This window comes from Protomyctophum parallelum, assembly GCF_964188405.1.
Source record: "Protomyctophum parallelum genome assembly, chromosome: 11".
Classification (NCBI taxonomy): Eukaryota; Metazoa; Chordata; class Actinopteri; order Myctophiformes; family Myctophidae; genus Protomyctophum; species Protomyctophum parallelum.
The window spans coordinates 52,233,059-52,250,558 of record NC_139707.1 but is presented as its reverse complement, the minus strand read 5'-3'; positions in this window follow the sequence as shown (position 1 = coordinate 52,250,558).

Genomic DNA, 17,500 nt, shown 5'->3' with positions numbered 1-17,500 from the left:
TATAGGTAAAACACCGCCGCCACAGTCCCAATGGCCCGTCGCGCAAAAAGTTGATATTTAACATTGGCTTATAATCTGCCAAATCTCAACCGATTGGTATAATTCCAAATGGTATACACTCAATGAAATTTATATTTTCCATTTTTCATGGGCGTATAAGTCATAGAGCCAGAGAAAGGAGAGATATGGTATAGGGAAGCACTAAGCCCTTTTAGCCATGCAGCCTATTATGTTTCATGAGCTGTGGTGGCTTCACTGATATACAACCTTTATTCAAATAGTTGCAAATGTATTAATAAAAATACTGAGCATGTATGTTTGATATAAGGCCAAACCTCATTTGAAAGAATATATTCGTTATACTGCACGGATATAAGCGAACCAGTTTATCAATGTTGGATAGTTGGATACCTGCATGCGCTCTTTGCATGTGCACGGCAGATGGAGAGAGAGAGAGAGAGAGAGAGAGAAATGAGCTCTGTTCATTGGCTCTATAGGCAAGTGCAGAAGGTTTATAACGACCGGTGCCCACCTTAGAGTAGCCTATATATATTAAGGCACCCGCCCCGCAACTTATTATTATTGGCTTATTATTTTGCCAGCGGGTGCTCTTGCGCGGAGTTGACGCCGTTGTCTATAGGCCTACGTGCCAGGATGATTTTAAATAAATATGTCTCTGTCTCTGCGTCTCTAGAGCTATAAAATATATAGCACACATCATGTGTGACACATGTGTGCACACACACACACACACACACACACACACACACACACACACACACACACACACACACACACACACACACACACACACACACACACACACACACACGAGATTCTAACAGAATGCAGCGGCGCATTCTTAAAATAAACAGATATACAAGCTTATAGTGTACCATAGCGTACATACCAGCGTACTTACCGTTCAATAATAATTAGCATGTATTAACGATTAAGTAACGATAGACTGCAACATGACAAAAACAGTTGCACTGAGCCATCTCGTTAAACCCAGCTGGCTGCGATGAATAACCTAATCATTAGACCTAATCAACGTCATATAGTCACCAACCGATCCATATAATTCTGTAGTGTATGATCTGACCACGCAATGTTACAGTCCACTGCAGGCTATTTGATTTACAAAATGATTAGTATTATAACCGCCGTCCCTCAGTGCGGCAGCGGCGCTCCTCGTTATATGTGTCAGATTTAAAATAACAGAGCTGTCTCTAAGCTCTAAGCTCGAGACACGCCATGAGCGGGTGCATGGATATAAGTTTCATTGTAACTGAGATTTTCGATCATAATTCATAATTCAACGGACCATCTTGGGGCTTCACTTTCGGGTCGAGTGGATTTCCCCTTTTGGCGAGAAGACTTCACTTTCCGGGGCGAGTGGTCTCGGACACCCCGCCCCGGAAAGTGAAGTCTTCTCGATCAAAGGGGAAGGCCACTCGCCAAAGATGAAGTCCAGTCGCCGAGGCGAGAAGTCCGGTATTCTGTGTGTGTGTGTCGCATGCGTGCGTAAAGTTAGTAGGCTATCAGAAGCAGCAACCATGCAGAGCTATACCAATCAGATTAAATAGGCTATATGCCTTAAACGTTTGACAAGCAATATTAAAAATACAAATCCACAAGCTCGAAAACCACCTGACGGGCCGCCCAAACGGGTCCGGGGACCCCCGGGCGGTACGGGTCACCGTGGACCCTTGGGGATCAAGGGGGGCCACGGGTGTCCACGTTTGCGGAGACGCTGCCTTCATATTAGCCTACTTAAATAACAAGCAGCTGATCTACAATTGACAATTTGACATGTCATTGCGTCGTATTCTGTCTTTCTTTCACGCACGCACGCACGCAGACATGTCACAGACCACCACATAACCATATTTGTATGGCCATATCGTTTATAGGCCTTATAGCTGAATAGCGCCGGCCGTCGGGGGTTCATTTGGTTCCAACCGTCCCATTATGGTCAACACTTATGATATGCTATTGCATTCTTCCAACTAAAGATTTAAATATTAATCTGAAAAAATGACATGGCACGGACTGGCTCAGAAAATCTCCCTGCATCATTATATCAAAACCAGGCCTATACTGAATGTAGGCAATTGAATTCCATGACTTTTGTTTCAATCAACTGAACTAGACCAATAAAATAGTAGGCTAGTATTTATGTTTTTCGTTAATAATAATGCATGCTAATTATTATTGAACGGTAAGTACGCTGGTATGTATACGCTATGGTACACTATAAGCTTGTAGATCTGTTTATTTTAAGCATGCCGCCGCATTCTGTCAGAATCTCGTGTGTGTTATTATTGAACCATTTCATTTCATGTCTGTCTGTCTGTCTGTCTGTCTGTCTGTCTGTCTGTCTGCATCTGATCTACAAGCTCACGCATCGCAGCGGACAGCGGTTGATTATCGCTGGGCCGCAGCGGGTCTATATCGCCTAATGTATCATACAGCGAATGAAAGCAAACGTGTGTGTGTGTGTGTGTGTGTGTGTGTGTGTGTGTGTGTGTGTGTGTGTGTGTGTGTGTGTGTGTGTGTGGGTGTGTGTGTGTGTGTGTGTGTGTGTGTGTGTGTGTGTGTGTGTGTGTCGCGTGTGCGTGTGCCGTGCGTGCGAACTTCATGACAGTGGTGCAGCATTACATTGTATTTTGATTTGAAATAAATAATGATGAATAGATGTCTATACTGTTGCTTGTGTGTGTGTTATGCTATAGGGTTAGCTGGAACACACGCCCTGTATGATCTGTGGTGCGCATCTACAAGCTCCAAGTGTTGCGTCCACATGCAGCGCGTTGTGAGCTTGCAGATCGTCGGTGCCCCACTATAGAGAGATGGTAGGGTAGTGCCCAAGCCTATTCCTATATGATCTGTGGCTATATTAAAGGCCTTTTATGTGATCTCACATAATGTGCGAGTCAGAGCTAACGTTACTCAATGATCATTTGCGTCTGATTGATATCACAGCACAGCGTGTGCTGAGAGAGAGAGAGAGGGGGGGGGGGGGGGGGGGTGTATGCTCCGTTCATTGGCTCTATATGCCGTGCGAGACAGGATGATTTTAAATAAATATGTCTGTCTCTGCGTCTCTAGAGCTATAACATATAGCACACATGTGTGCACATGTGATGTGTGTGCGCGCGCACACACACACACACACACACACACACACACACACACACACACACACACACACACACACACACACACACACACACACATACACACACGAGATTCTGACTAAAATAAACAGATCTACAAGCTTATAGTGTACCTTAGCGTACATACCAGCGTACTTACCGTTCAATAATAATTAGCATGTATTATTATTAACGAAAAACATAAATACTAGCCTACTATTTTATTGGTCTATAGTTGTTTGAAACAAAATGGTTGCTGCTTCTGATTAGTTACTAACTTTATTAGACCAATTTAAAATAGTATTAGATGTTTTTCGTTAATAATAACTTATGCTAATTATTACTGAACCATTTTAGATGTTTATATTTCACCAACAGGCATGATAATGCATTTATACTGGCAGAATAGGCCAGTGGCCACCGGCCGGCGCAGTACGGCACAATCACAGCTCAGTCCATTTTAATATCATAGCGCAATTCCATGTTTATATACATCTGCTGGTGGGGGGTGCTGCTATATGTTGATTGCCCATTTGTATAACACATTATATAATATAGGTGCTTGTATGGTGCGTGTATATAATAGGCCTACATTTAAATGACCACATTTAACACACACACACACACACACACACACACACACACACACACACACACACACACACACACACACACACACACACACACACACACACACACACACACACACACACACACACACACACACACACACACACACACACACACTAGAGCCCTGCACGGGCCTAAAATATAGGGGCCCGTGGAGTTAAGGGACCGTCCGGCCCTAAGCCCGTTGGTACAGTCCAGAAACGGACGCCCGGAAGCCCAACATATTTTTATTTAATATTTCAAGCATACGTGCCGCTGCCGCGGTCGCTCTAATGGTGCACGGACGCAGCAGCAGCAGCTATAGGCCTACTCACTCACAGCTGCACTATATCGCTCTGATAAACCTGCACATTAAGGAACAAGAAGTCAATAACACACAGACGTCACACAAAAAAGTAGCCTACTTAAATATAATTTTATACAGTAGCTGCTGCACGTGCACTGTCAATCAGCGCAACGCGTTGTGAGCTTGCAGATCGGCTATCGCGGAGCGGACTCACACTGCATTATAAAACCCAGACGGACAATAATAAGAACACTTACGTTATGTTACGTTTCTGCAATGTACAAATCCAACTTTGTTTAGTGTAATGCTCCCGCAGTATTTAATGTTTTTAGAGCCGTACCCTATATGCTACTTATACTTAGTACTCGGTGTGTGTGTGTGTGTGTGTGTGTGTGTGTGTGTGTGTGTGTGTGTGTGTGTGTGTGTGTGTGTGTGTGTGTGTGTGTGTGCACATGTGTCACACATGATGTGTGCTACAGTATATATGTTATAGCTCTAGAGACGCAGAGACAGAGACATATTTATTTAAAATCATCCTGGCACAGGCCTATAGTCTATACTAGACAACGGCGTCAACCGTCAACTCCGCTGGTGGCAAAATAATAAGCCAATAATAATAAGTTGCGGGGCGGGTGCCTTAAAATATATAGGCTACTCTAAGGTGGGCACGCACCCACTGTCGTTATAGGAACCTTCTGCCCTTGCCTATAGAACTGCCCCCCCCCCCCCCTATCTGCCTATCTGCATGCGCTACGACGCAGAGAACGCAATGAGAACTCACTCTTTTACTTTACTTTAATAAAGTACTTGTAGTCTATATTATCCGCCTAAGGCAAGTCATTGAGACACAGACAGACAGACAGACAGACAGACAGACAGACAGACAGACAGACAGACAGACAGACAGACAGACAGACAGACAGACAGACAGACAGTCAATGCGCTATACGAGCGCGGTGAGCTTTGATGATCGGCTAAATTAATATAGCCGTGTATATAAATTAAATTCATATGTCCTTGTAGGTTATCTATTGTGTTGGCCAGGGTAGGTTATCTATTGTGTAGGCCAGCCCCCTCCCCCCCCCCCCCCCCCCCCAGAAGGACGATCGTAATCACATATTGCCTTGCGCTGTGCGTAAAATAGTAATTTTTTCAGTATGAGGCGATACGCAGCATCTACACAAAGTGCATAGGGGGACCCCCCGACCCCCCCCCTGCAAGGGTCCACATGGGGTGGGGGGGGGGGGGGGGAGGCACACAGATAGGAGCTCAGACGCTCACACACACACCCCCCCAGGGGTCCACAGACGCGGGTCGGGCCATCCCGTATGTAGGAGAGGAGCTGGTAGATCTGCTATTTTCGGTGGGCAGGTGACAGCTCTGGAACGCAGGGTCGCCTGGGGACGGCGAAGGGCTCCACGGACCGGCAAGGTGCACGCGGTGGCCTGGCACACGTGCACACGTGCCAGGCCACAGGGCGCAGGGCGGACCGGCAAGGTGCACGCGGTGGGCGTAGGGCAGCGCAGGGCACCGCGCAGGGCACCGCGCACCGGGCATATAACAAAGTCAACCATTACGTCGCAAACGGGTAGATATAGCCGCGACGAGTCACGTTCTGTCGCGACGAGTCCAGCTCACGCCACAACGGGTAGATATAGCCGTGACGAGTCCCGTTATGTCGCGACGGAAAATAATAGCCAACATATTACGTCGCAAACGGGTAGATATAGCCGCGACGAGTCCGTTCTGCCGGGACGAATTGATATTTACGCCAGGACGTACTCGAATATACGTTGCGACGGAAAAATATACGTCGCGACGTACGTCGTCCGCCGTGAAGGCATTTCGCTGTCTCTCAAACTCTGAGTAGTTAAAGAGAGATTAAAAATGTCAGTGATCGGTTGTGCAATCACCAAGTCCGAAATTCTTAGAAAATAAGGGTCGAGACCATCTGGACCAGAGGACTTTTTTGGGTCAAGTGTGGACAGGGCAACACAGTTGCGCAACACATCTGAAACTAGAATAGGAGAGAAGTCAAAATCAAAATCAACAGGTGAGCCAGTATTCACATGGGCGCCTTGATGAGGGACTCCGGCATTTTGCTCGTCAAAAAGATGACCAGCCCTTTTAAAATGAGCATTAAATGCATTTGACATAGATTTTTTTGTCAGAAATAAATGAGTCTCCAACCCGAACTTTTGGCGGGGGGCCAGCAGCACCTTTCTGCCTTTCTGCTGAAGTGTTTTGACTACTCTCCAGAAGCTGGAGTGATTACTCGCAGTATCTACTGTGAGAGATAGATAGTGTTCGGATTTGGATTTTCTAATAAGGGCCTTACATTTGTTTCTCAGCACCCGAAATAAAAGCCAGCCGTTTGCAGACTTAGATTTTCTGGCAAGTGACCATTGCTTATTTCGAGTGTGCAACAAGTCAGCTAATTCCCTAGAAAACCAGGGATTTGCTCTATTCTTAATTCTTATTTTTTTGAAAGGCGCATGCTTGTTTATCAGCCAGAGAAGATGGTCGTGAAAAAAACGAAAAGCCTCATCCACAGTTGGAATTGAGGAGATCCGAAACCAATCGACTGATGCCAAATCATGGAGGAAGGCTTGTTCCGAGAAGTGTTTAAAGGACCTATAACATAAAATTCAACTTTTTCAATTTCTTTTGTGTTTTTGGGGCTCCTATGTGTGTTTTCTATCCCCACAAATAACCAATTTTGAACAATCAGGCCTTCATGTCATATGGGTGTTTTAATGGAAATTGCTCTCAGAAACAGCTCGACTGATTTTGGCCTCATCGTGATGTCATCAATGTCACCCTACTTTGTATAATTCCTCCTTTTCTTCAGTCTTCAGTTGCTAATTTGCATTTCCACTTTGTTTAAAATGTCCACCATTGTTGATTTTCCAAGCTGGCATGGAATGGAAACAAGCCTGGTTTTATCTAGCATCAGTATTATAATGTCTCAAATATTAAATAATCTGCATCTCAGCACCCTCTCCACCTCAGGACAGTGTGGTACTGCAGCTAAAACTGCTTTCAAAGTCCAGAAAGAAATGACAAGGCCTGGTTATATCAGAGTGGTGATTGAGGCTCAAACCATTAGAAATAACTTTGAGGGACATAGACAATATGATTATTAAATAGTAAAAGCAGTTTTAAAATGCATGTTATTTGCGCTTTAAGGCACCGCCGGAGGATAGTTAGGCCATTTCCGTTAGGTAGCTTAGTGCTCCTAACACAAGAAATTGCACAGTGGTCACTTAGATCGTTTGCAAATACACCGACAGCAATGTATTTATGTACAGCATTTGTTAATATAATGTCAATTAAAGTGTCACCACCAGTAGCTGGATTATGCCTGGTGGGACAGCGAATGATCTGGACTAGGTTTAGGGTGTCACATTGCTGCTTAAAGCTAGCAGCTTTGTCACTAGCCCAATCCCAGTTCATATCGCCGAGACATAGAAGTTCGGTGCTAGCACACTTGGATAGCAGGTCCGTTAAATTACCCAAGGCTTCCGATAAAGCAGACGGAGGTCTATAGCAGCAGATGATGGTCAAGGGTGAGTTCGCCACCATTATCTGGAGGGTCCCTGGAACTACGATATTTTCAGATGGGGGTCGGCGGCCAAATACATATAATTCTGGGGGTCCTTGACATGGAATATTGAGAACCACTGACCTAGAAACATGGGGTTTTTCAGAAAACAGTGAATTGGCAGACACTCCCTAACCAGGCTGCAAGCGCGCTCTTTAACCCATTTTGACCCGTTTTGGTGTTAGCATTACGTTATGCTTTAGCTATTTAAAAATAGCAGATCTACAAGCTCATAGCGCGCCACTCGGTGGCTATTTTTGAAAAATCGAAGAACAAGACTGACATTAGAAAAATAGCTTTTTCAGAAAACTCATTTTCAAACGGACATTTTTAGAATCTGATCTCAGGTCAGAATGGGTTAAAAGCCTCCAGTAGCCACGCCCCCTCCCCCTCCACACACACACACACACACACACACACACACACACACACACACACACACACACACACACGGGCTGCAAACTTATGTTTGTTATTATAGTAAACAGAGTGAAATATATAAACAACTTATAATGTAACTTTGAAACTAGTCTGGCGTGTTATAGGAAGTGAACACTGCTCAGTCACAACAGTGTGTGACAGCTTGAGAGAGAAGTTTGAGAGAAGTGCTGTATGTGTGCATATACATAAATATAATAAATATATACAGACTAGGGTTGGGTGACGATACGAATACATCGTCAATCGCGAATATACGGATCCAATCGCCGAATATCTTTATTAGGCGATTTCTCGGGACGATTTAGCCCAATTAACCTGTAAAGTGTGAGCAACATGTGAATAAATTTGGCCCAGCAAAGTAGTAACAGCGGCCGGGTGGAAATCACCTCCTCCGTTATAATGTATGCTCCCACAGTCCCCGCACTCAGCAGCATCGGGCACCGGGGCACGGCACTTACGGCCTGGGAGCTGAGGGAGGCTGTAGCCTACATGTTGTTTAAGCTCCGGAGTCCAGACCCATGCAATTTAATAATATACAGTCACAACAGAATGCACACTGCTGTCTCGTGTCTCATCACAATCCCAATGCCTCACCCGTGAAGTCGGGGGGGAAAATAAAAAAACTGTCTACTAGTGTTAGTGTATAGGCTCGGGGATCATAATAGCGCTTAGCTTAGCATTAGCTTAGCGTGTAGCCCCTACTGCTGCTGCAACCCACTGATTGAACTTCATATCCGCCTGTAATCTAAGTTATTTTTATTGACAACGTGAACGAACACCGACACCAGCGCTGCAAAAATAGACAGATCTACAAGCTCTCAACGCGTAGCGAACGGCACTGCAAAAACAGGCAGGACGCGATGCCTTGAGAGCTTGTAGATCAGCAGCAGCCCGGCCGCAGCAGCTTGTGGGCTCCGCTCCGAGCCTCCGACTGACCGGTGCGGGGAGGCAAGGGAGCAAGTTACCCTGGCTGCGCAGCTGCGCTGCAGAAACAGACTGATCTACAAGCTCTCAACACCTAGCGAACGGAGCTGCAAAAACAGGCAGGACGCGGCGCCTTGAGAGCTTGTAGATCTGGCTTTTTTGCGACCTGCAGTGAGCTGTTCTCACTTTACTTTTATGACACGAATACATCGTTAATCGGCGAATATTTGTCAGACGATGGGCGGTTGAAAATAATTGGCATATCGCCCAACCTTAATACAGACACAATGTTTTGTTTGGGGTGTCACAGCACAAAATCATTCTCCTAAACTGTTTACCAATGATGGTTTAATTAAAGGAGAATTCCATGCTAGAAGGCTTTCTTACTTTTCTTTGTATAGTTGTTACGTCCCCACCAAAGAGGTCCAGGTGTTATTTTCTGCAAAAGCGCAATATTGGCTATTTCCCCTACCACAAACCCCAGTGGCATGCACAGACATTTAGAGGGGCAGGTGCTCAAGTGAAAAAAAAGGGCACCTTGTGCAGCACATTTTGGGGCGGGAACCCATTTTGGTGCTTTAGCTATTGAAAAATAGCAGATCTACAAGCTCATAGCGCGCCACCGAGTGGCGCACTATGAGCTTGTAGGTCTGCTATTTTATTTTTTTATCGAAGAACCACTGACATAAGAAAAGGAAATAAGCGAATTAGCACAAAAACCCAACCCCCATTGTGGGCTTATTATATATGGGGAAATAGCCAATACTTATACTCAAAGCTTATATGGTGTCTCTCTCAACCTGCTCCACAGGTGCACGGGCCAGGGTGACGACCCCAGATCCCCGAGATCAGCTTCTTCTCAGCCCTGACATGCTGTTAATGCTGGACCCTATAGCCCTGAAATGCTGTGAATGCTGGACCCTATGGAGCCCTGACATGCTGTGAATGCTGGACCCTATAGAGCCCTGACATGCTGTGAATGCTGGACCCTATGGAGCCTATGCCCTAAACCCCTGAATGCTGGACCCTATGTAGCCTATGCCCTAAACCCCTGAATGCTGGACCCTATGGAGCCTATGCCCTAAACCCCTGAATGCTGGACCCTATGGAGCCTATGCCCTAAACCCCTGAATGCTGGACCCTATGGAGCCTATTCCCTAAACCCCTGAATGCTGGACCCTATGCCCTATACCCCTGAATGCTGGACCCTTTAGAGCCTATGCCCTTAACCCCTGAATGCTGGACCCTATGGAGCCTATGCCCTAAACCCCTGAATGCTGGACCCTATGGAGCCTATGCCCTAAACCCCTGAATGCTGGACCCTATAGAGCCTATGCTCTAAATCCCTGACCACGACACTACAGCAGAATGCTTGTACAGTACGAAACATCCAGACCAAGGCTGAGTGAGAAGATCAGGCAGCCATGAGGATAATGAGGCTGGTTGTGGGGGCCATTGATACTGGGAGGAGAGTAGCCCTCCAAGCAGGACCCAATGCTACTGAAGTTTCTGACTTTTTGACGACACAGAGCATTGCGTCCTGTTGCAGCAGTATCCTGCCACCTGGTACGCAGGCTACATAAAACATAAACAACGTGTTTATGGCCTGTCTGCGCTCTTTGACGAAATGTTTTCGTGTGAGGGTTTCTGAATATGTGAAGTATAAGTACCCATACATGCCGCTGCGAATATCTCCTGTGGCGCGGAAGCCGTTAAGTATTTTTAATCTTTGTTTGACCGATTTGGTCGCTTTGATTCTTCTCTTCCTTCCTTGTTTATTGACACCTCATTGTACCGCCTATCTGGCTAGCTAGTGGCGCTATAGCCATGACAGAGCAGATCAGAGGCAGGGACGTAGCCGCATAAGCCAACCGCACACCGGGAGGCGGTACAATAAACGGAAAACAAACAAGAAGAAATAAAGCGACATGCAAATCGGTCAAACAAAGATTAAAAATACTTAACGGCTTCCGCGCCACAGGAGATATTCGCAGCGGGATGTATAGGTACTTAAAGTTCACGAATTCAGAATAACACAAACAAAAAAAGGACGTCAAACGCCGCAGATACGATCTCAGAGAGCATGTTTACTTCCGCGTTCCAGAATTCCCATACGAAAATATAGTCATGAACAGGGACCCTACATAAAACTCGTCCACATTTCAGAAAAGCTTTATGGAGGGTCCCGAGAGGGGCTAGGAGGAGAGTACTGCATGGCCAGCTAGCCAGCCAGATGTCTGGAGGATGGAGGAGATGACCGGAGTCTGGAGGAGACGCTGCCGGAGGTCTCATCGTGAACTGGAGAGAGAGAGCCACAGTTTTCCCCCTGCAGGCATCACTACAACTAACAAGTCAAGTGGGAGAGTCGACGGCTCCAGGTATGAACTTAGTTTTTTTGCTTCTTGGCTGCTGCCTGTGTTTTTAATGCGTGTGTGATTCAAGCCGGTGTGCTATTGCTGTCATTGTGGGACCCGTTGCAGTGTTGTTTTCGTCGACTAAAACTAAGACGAAAAATGTTCGTCGACTACTTTTTTTCACTGACAAAAACGAATGGAAACTAAATGAAAATTAAGCTACGATGACTAAAACTAAGACTAAATATACTGACAATTACGTTGACAAATAAAAACTAGACTAAAATGTTAGGAAGGGACTAGTGGACAATAGTTCCAGTATAAGTAATTTTACACTTTGGTTGCAATAGTGTAAAAAGTGTAAAAACACTCATTACAACGGCATCAAGGCCCGCCAAAACACATTTTAGTCGACTAAATCAACTGTAGATTTAGTCGACTAAAATCTTATGACGTTTAGTCGACTAAAACTAGACTAACACTAAGACATTCCAGGTGACTAAAATATGACAAAAACTAAATGAAGTTTCAGTCCAAAGACTATGACTAAACTAAAATAGAAATTTGCTGCCAAAAACAACACTGACCCGTTGACCGGGTGGTGTACTGTAGTACTAGTGCTGTCATTGTGGGACCCGTTGCAGTGTTGTTTTCGTCGACTAAAACTAAGACGAAAAATGTTCGTCGACTACCTTTTTTCACTGACTAAAACTAAATAAAAACGAATCTATGATGACTAAAACTAAGACTAAATATACTGACAATTTCGTCAACAAATAAAAACTAGACTAAAATGTTAGGAAGGGACTAGTGGAGAAGAGATCCAGTTTTATGCTGGGTTGCATGCTGAAAATAGCAGATCTACAATCTCACAACGCGTCGCGCTGCTGCGACGCGTTGTGAGATTGTAGATCTGCTATTTTCAGCATGCAACCAAAGTGTAAAATATGTCATTACAACGACATCAAGGCCTGTCAAAACACATTTTAGTCGACTAAATCAACTGTAGATTTAGTCGACTAAAATCGTATGACATTTAGTCGACTAAAACTAGACTAAACACTAGAACATTCCATGTGACTGAAATGTGACTAAAACTAAGTGAAAACTATTCAAGAGACTATGACTAAAACTAAAATAGAAATTTGCTGCCAAAAACAACACTGTTGACCTGGTGGTGTAGAACTAGTGCTGTCATTGTGGGACCCGTTGACCGGGTGGTGTAGTACTAGTGCTGTCATTGTGGGACCCGTTGACCTGGTGGTGTAGTACTAGTGCTGTCATTGTGGGACCCGTTGACCTGGTGGCAGTGACACTGTTTCTGGCTCTGGAGCAGTGTTGTTTTTGGCAGCACATTTTGATTTTAGTTTTAGTCCTAGTCTCTTGAATAGTTTTCATTTAGTTTTAGTCACATTTTACTCACCTGGAATGTCTTGGTGTTAGTCTAGTTTTAGTCGACTAAATGTCATAAGATTTTAGTCGACTAAATCTTGATTTTAGTCGACTAAATCTACAGGTGATTTAGTCGACTAAAATCTTGGTGGGCCTTGATGTCGTCGTAATGAATTACACTTGCAACCAAGTGTAAAAGGACTTATACTGGATATCTTGTCCACTAGTCCCTTCCTAACATTTTAGTTATTGTCAATACATTAGTCTTAGTTTTAGTCATCGTAGCTTAGTTTTCATTTAGTTTCCATTTAGTTTCCGTCAGTGAAAAAAGGTAGTAGACGAACATTTTTCGTCTTAGTTTTAGTCGACGAAAACAACACTGCTCTGGAGTTGAATGCTAGTCATCATGTGAATCTAGAGTGTGTCTGTTTTAGTTGTATCTGCCGTATGTGAGTTCAGTTGTTGTAACGGGGAACAGTATAAATGTGTATATGTGTGTGGCTCTTTGATCACTTCAATAATTCCACGAGTTGAATTTTCTATTTCCATTTGGTTGGAGATATATAGAGCTTTTGGGGCTTTGACATAAACAGCCATCAATTCCAATGGTTCATTTTCAACAGAAGACTATTTGACATTAGTTTATGTACGTTGTTTCAATAGAAGACTGATTGACATTAGTTTATGTACGTTGTTTCAATAGAAGACTGATTGAAATTAGTTTATGTACGTTGTTTCAATAGATAGACTGATTGACATTAGTTTATGTACGTTTCAATAGAAGACTGATTGACATTAGTTTATGTACGTTGTTTCAATAGAAGACTGATTGACATTAGTTCATGTACGTTGTTTCAATAGAAGACTGATTGACATTAGTTTATGTCCGTTGTTTCAATAGAAGACTGATTGACATTAGTTTATGTACGTTGTTTCAATAGAAGACTGATTGACATTAGTTTATGTACGTTGTTTCAATAGAAGACTGATTGACATTAGTTTATGTACGTTGTTTCAATAGAAGACTGATTGACATTAGTTTATGTGTACGTTGTTTCGTGGTAGCTGAGGTTTGTTGTGAGTCGTTGTGACAGGGTGGCTGTATTGGCATGGTGGCAAAGAATGTCCCTATGTAGGTCTTTTCTTTCTTTCTTTCTTTCTTTCTTTCTCTTTCTTTCTTTCTTTCTAGTCCATGGACTTTATTGTTTGTTTAGGGCACTACATGGCAACGTAAGACATCATGTAAATAGTTGTGTTTGCTACTCTTGTTCCTCTGCCTGTCCTGAGCCCATGCAGGCAGAGGCCTTTTTGTGGCAGTTCTGGTGGTGGGGTGGACCGCGTGTGTCGAATTTGAAGTCGGTGGGGTGAACAGTTGTCGAGGTGCGTGGATTACAGACGCACACACTGTTGGGATAAAGTAGACCCTTTAAGCAGTTACCATTACTCAAGAGTGTGCACCCTAGCTGTGCTGAAGCAAAGTCACAGAGTGACAGAAAGATTCCTACATAGTGTCTGAAAAAGTAGAGACACGTCAGAATTATCCAGGACAGACGATCCCTCTGGTCTGCGCTTCAAGGGGCGCTCCGATCAACGGACTGATATGATCGAATCTGATTCGTGATGTAACAGGTCGTATTTGCTTTCATATATGTCTTGCTGCTGTAAAAGCAGACCGTACTGTGTATATAAATTATATATTTTTTTTCCACAGAGTGCAGTTCTAGTTTCATACTGGGGTCAAGTAAAGTCCAGAATGATATGTACGTGAGTTATGAACTGGAATGAGAAAATAAACTCTATACGCTGTGATAAAGATCTGATATACTTACAGAAGCAGGACACACCTATCATTATAACGCACAAACACACACACGCACGCACGCACGCACGCACGCACGCACACACACACACACACACACACACACACACACACACACACACACACACACACACACACACACACACACACACACACACCTATCATTATAAATGTGACTTCCACCATGAAAAGTACACACCTATAATTTAAGTTAATTTAGTGAAAAACGTTCCTTTCAATCCAGAGTCCACCCAGCCAGCTGGGTGGAAAGAAACCGGGTCGTTTCTGAGGGGTGCGAGCCCCTCCTACACACACTTTTGATGAATTGAACATGGTGGACCCTCTTGTAAACAAGTGTAATGCTTAATTGGGTCGTCCACTCACAGTTAACAGTCTTTGTATTGAGTTTGTGCTTGAAATGTACTGTAATTCTGCAAACTGTTAATACATATTTCAATCAATCAATCAATCAAACACAGCTTTGTGTGTCTGTGTACCCCATAGCGACGATTTGATTGGCCGCGCGTGGAGTGTGAGGATATAAATCACACCCGTGTGAAGTGAGTGTCAGGATAGGCAGGAGATAGAACCCAAGCGCAGAGCTCCACAAGCAGAGAAGTTCAATAATGGTATTTATTGGAGCAGTAAAGCTTACAAGCAAAAGTAGTATACTGCATAACAGCACAAACTCAGGATGTCCAAAAGCTAAACAGTTCAAAAATACAATAACAAAAATAACAAGGTCCAAAAAGCAAACCTCTCAATGAGTCCAATGTAGCAAGGTCAAAATGTTTCAGAGGAATGAAACACTGGAAACAAAAACCTCAGGAGCATCACAGGGAACACAAAGGATGTACTGGCAATGTTTGTGTGGAATGAGTCCAGTCTTATGGGGTGCAGGATGATTGGAGAAGTGTCCTCAGGTGTGAAAGGGGCATGGCACTGTGGGGATAATGAGGGAGTGTGAGCAGGTGTGTGGCAAGGCCTGAGAGTTGGAATGTAATGTGGGAGTGGTTGACATGGACACTGTAGGGCGCCAGACCATGACAGTGAGGGGCTACATGTTGATAAGAGCGCCCCTCACTTCACACAGGTGTGATTTTTATAATTTAAGGCATTTTTCCAGTTATTATTATTACACCTGATGCCAATGAGATCTAACGACATCATTATGAGATATTATCCTCTTAATCATCAGGTCTTAACCCATTCTGAACGGGAACCCATTTTGTTGTTAGCATCATGTTATGCTTTAGCTATTTAAAAATAGCAGATCTACAAGCTCATAGCGCGCCACCGAGTGGCGCGCTATGAGCTTGTAGTTCTGCTATTTTTTGAAAAATCGAAGAATCTGATCTCAGGTCAGAATGGGTTAATCAGACCAGTGTGTGTCCAGTGGAAACCTTGTATGAATCTGATCTCAGGTCAGCATGGGTTAAGGCATTTATAATGGCTCTTAAATCCACCATGTAATCTTGCAGGTAGAGTAGATTTAACCCTTTACAACCCAGACGTTATCCGTGGCATTTTAGATTCCATGCAAGCTCATAGCCTGCAGATCTACAAGCTCATAGCTTCGAGCCCTATACAGAACAGATCTACAAGCTCATAGCCTGCAGATCTATAAGCTCATATAGCCTATACAGATCTACAATCTCACAGTGTGACACTTTGAGCTCTACAGAACAGATCTACAAGCTCATATAGCCTATACATACAGATATACAGACTCACAGTGTGACACTTTGAGCTCTACAGAACAGATCTACAAGCTCATAGCTTTGAGCCCTATACAGAACAGATCTACAAGCTCATAGCCTGCAGATCTACAAGCTCATAGCTTCAAGCCCTACAGAACAGATCTACAAGCTCATAGCCTGCGGATCTACAAGCGCATAGCTTTGAGCCCTATACAGAACAGATCTATAAGCTCATAGCCTGCAGATCTACAAGCTCATATAGCCTATATACATACAGATCTACAAACTCACAGTGTGACACTTTGAGCTCTACAGAACAGATCTACAAGCTCATAGCGTGTCACTTTGAGCCGCAATATGAGCTTGTAGATCTCGCGTGTGTGTGTGTGTGTGTCTGTGCGTGTGTGTGTGTGTGTGTGTGTGTGTTTGAAATATGAGTCCCATTATGGATTCTGGATTTTACAGACAATATAGAGAGGGGGGGGGGGGGGGGGGGCAATATGAGCTTGTAGATCTCGTGTGTGTGTGTGTGTGTGTGTGTGTGTGTGTGTGTGTGTGTGTGTGTGTGTGTGTGTGTGTGTGTCTGTGTGTGTGTGTGAGGGTGTGTGTGTGTGTGTGTGTGTGTGTGTGTGTGTGTGTGTGTGTGTGTGTGTGTGTGTGTGTGTGTGTGTGTGTGTGTGTGTGTGTGTGTGTGTGTGTGTGTGTGTGTGTGTGTGTGGGTGTTTACAACTAAATGGTGTTACTATTGATCCAGTTGTATTGTTTACACGTTTCTGGGCATCATTGATCATCTTTAAACTAATCAGTTTATTTTAGCTATAAACTAATAAAAGATGTTTCTGATAAACAGGTTTCTGTCACCACCTCGTTAGCCCATTTTAGGCGGGACAACCATTTTGGTGTCAGCATCATGTTATGCTTTAGCTATTTAAAAATAGCAGATCTACAAGCTCATATATGAGCTTGTAGGTCTGCTAAAAAAATAATAATCATAGAAGACATTTTTTTTAATCTGATCTCAGGTCAGAATGGAAAACTGTCAGGATGTAGAAGACATTTTTTAGAATCTGATCTCAGGTCAGAATGAAAACTGTCAGGATGTAGAAGACATTCATTTTAGAATCTGATCTCAGGTCAGAATGAAAACTGTCAGGATGTAGAAGACATTAATTTTAGAATCTGATCTCAG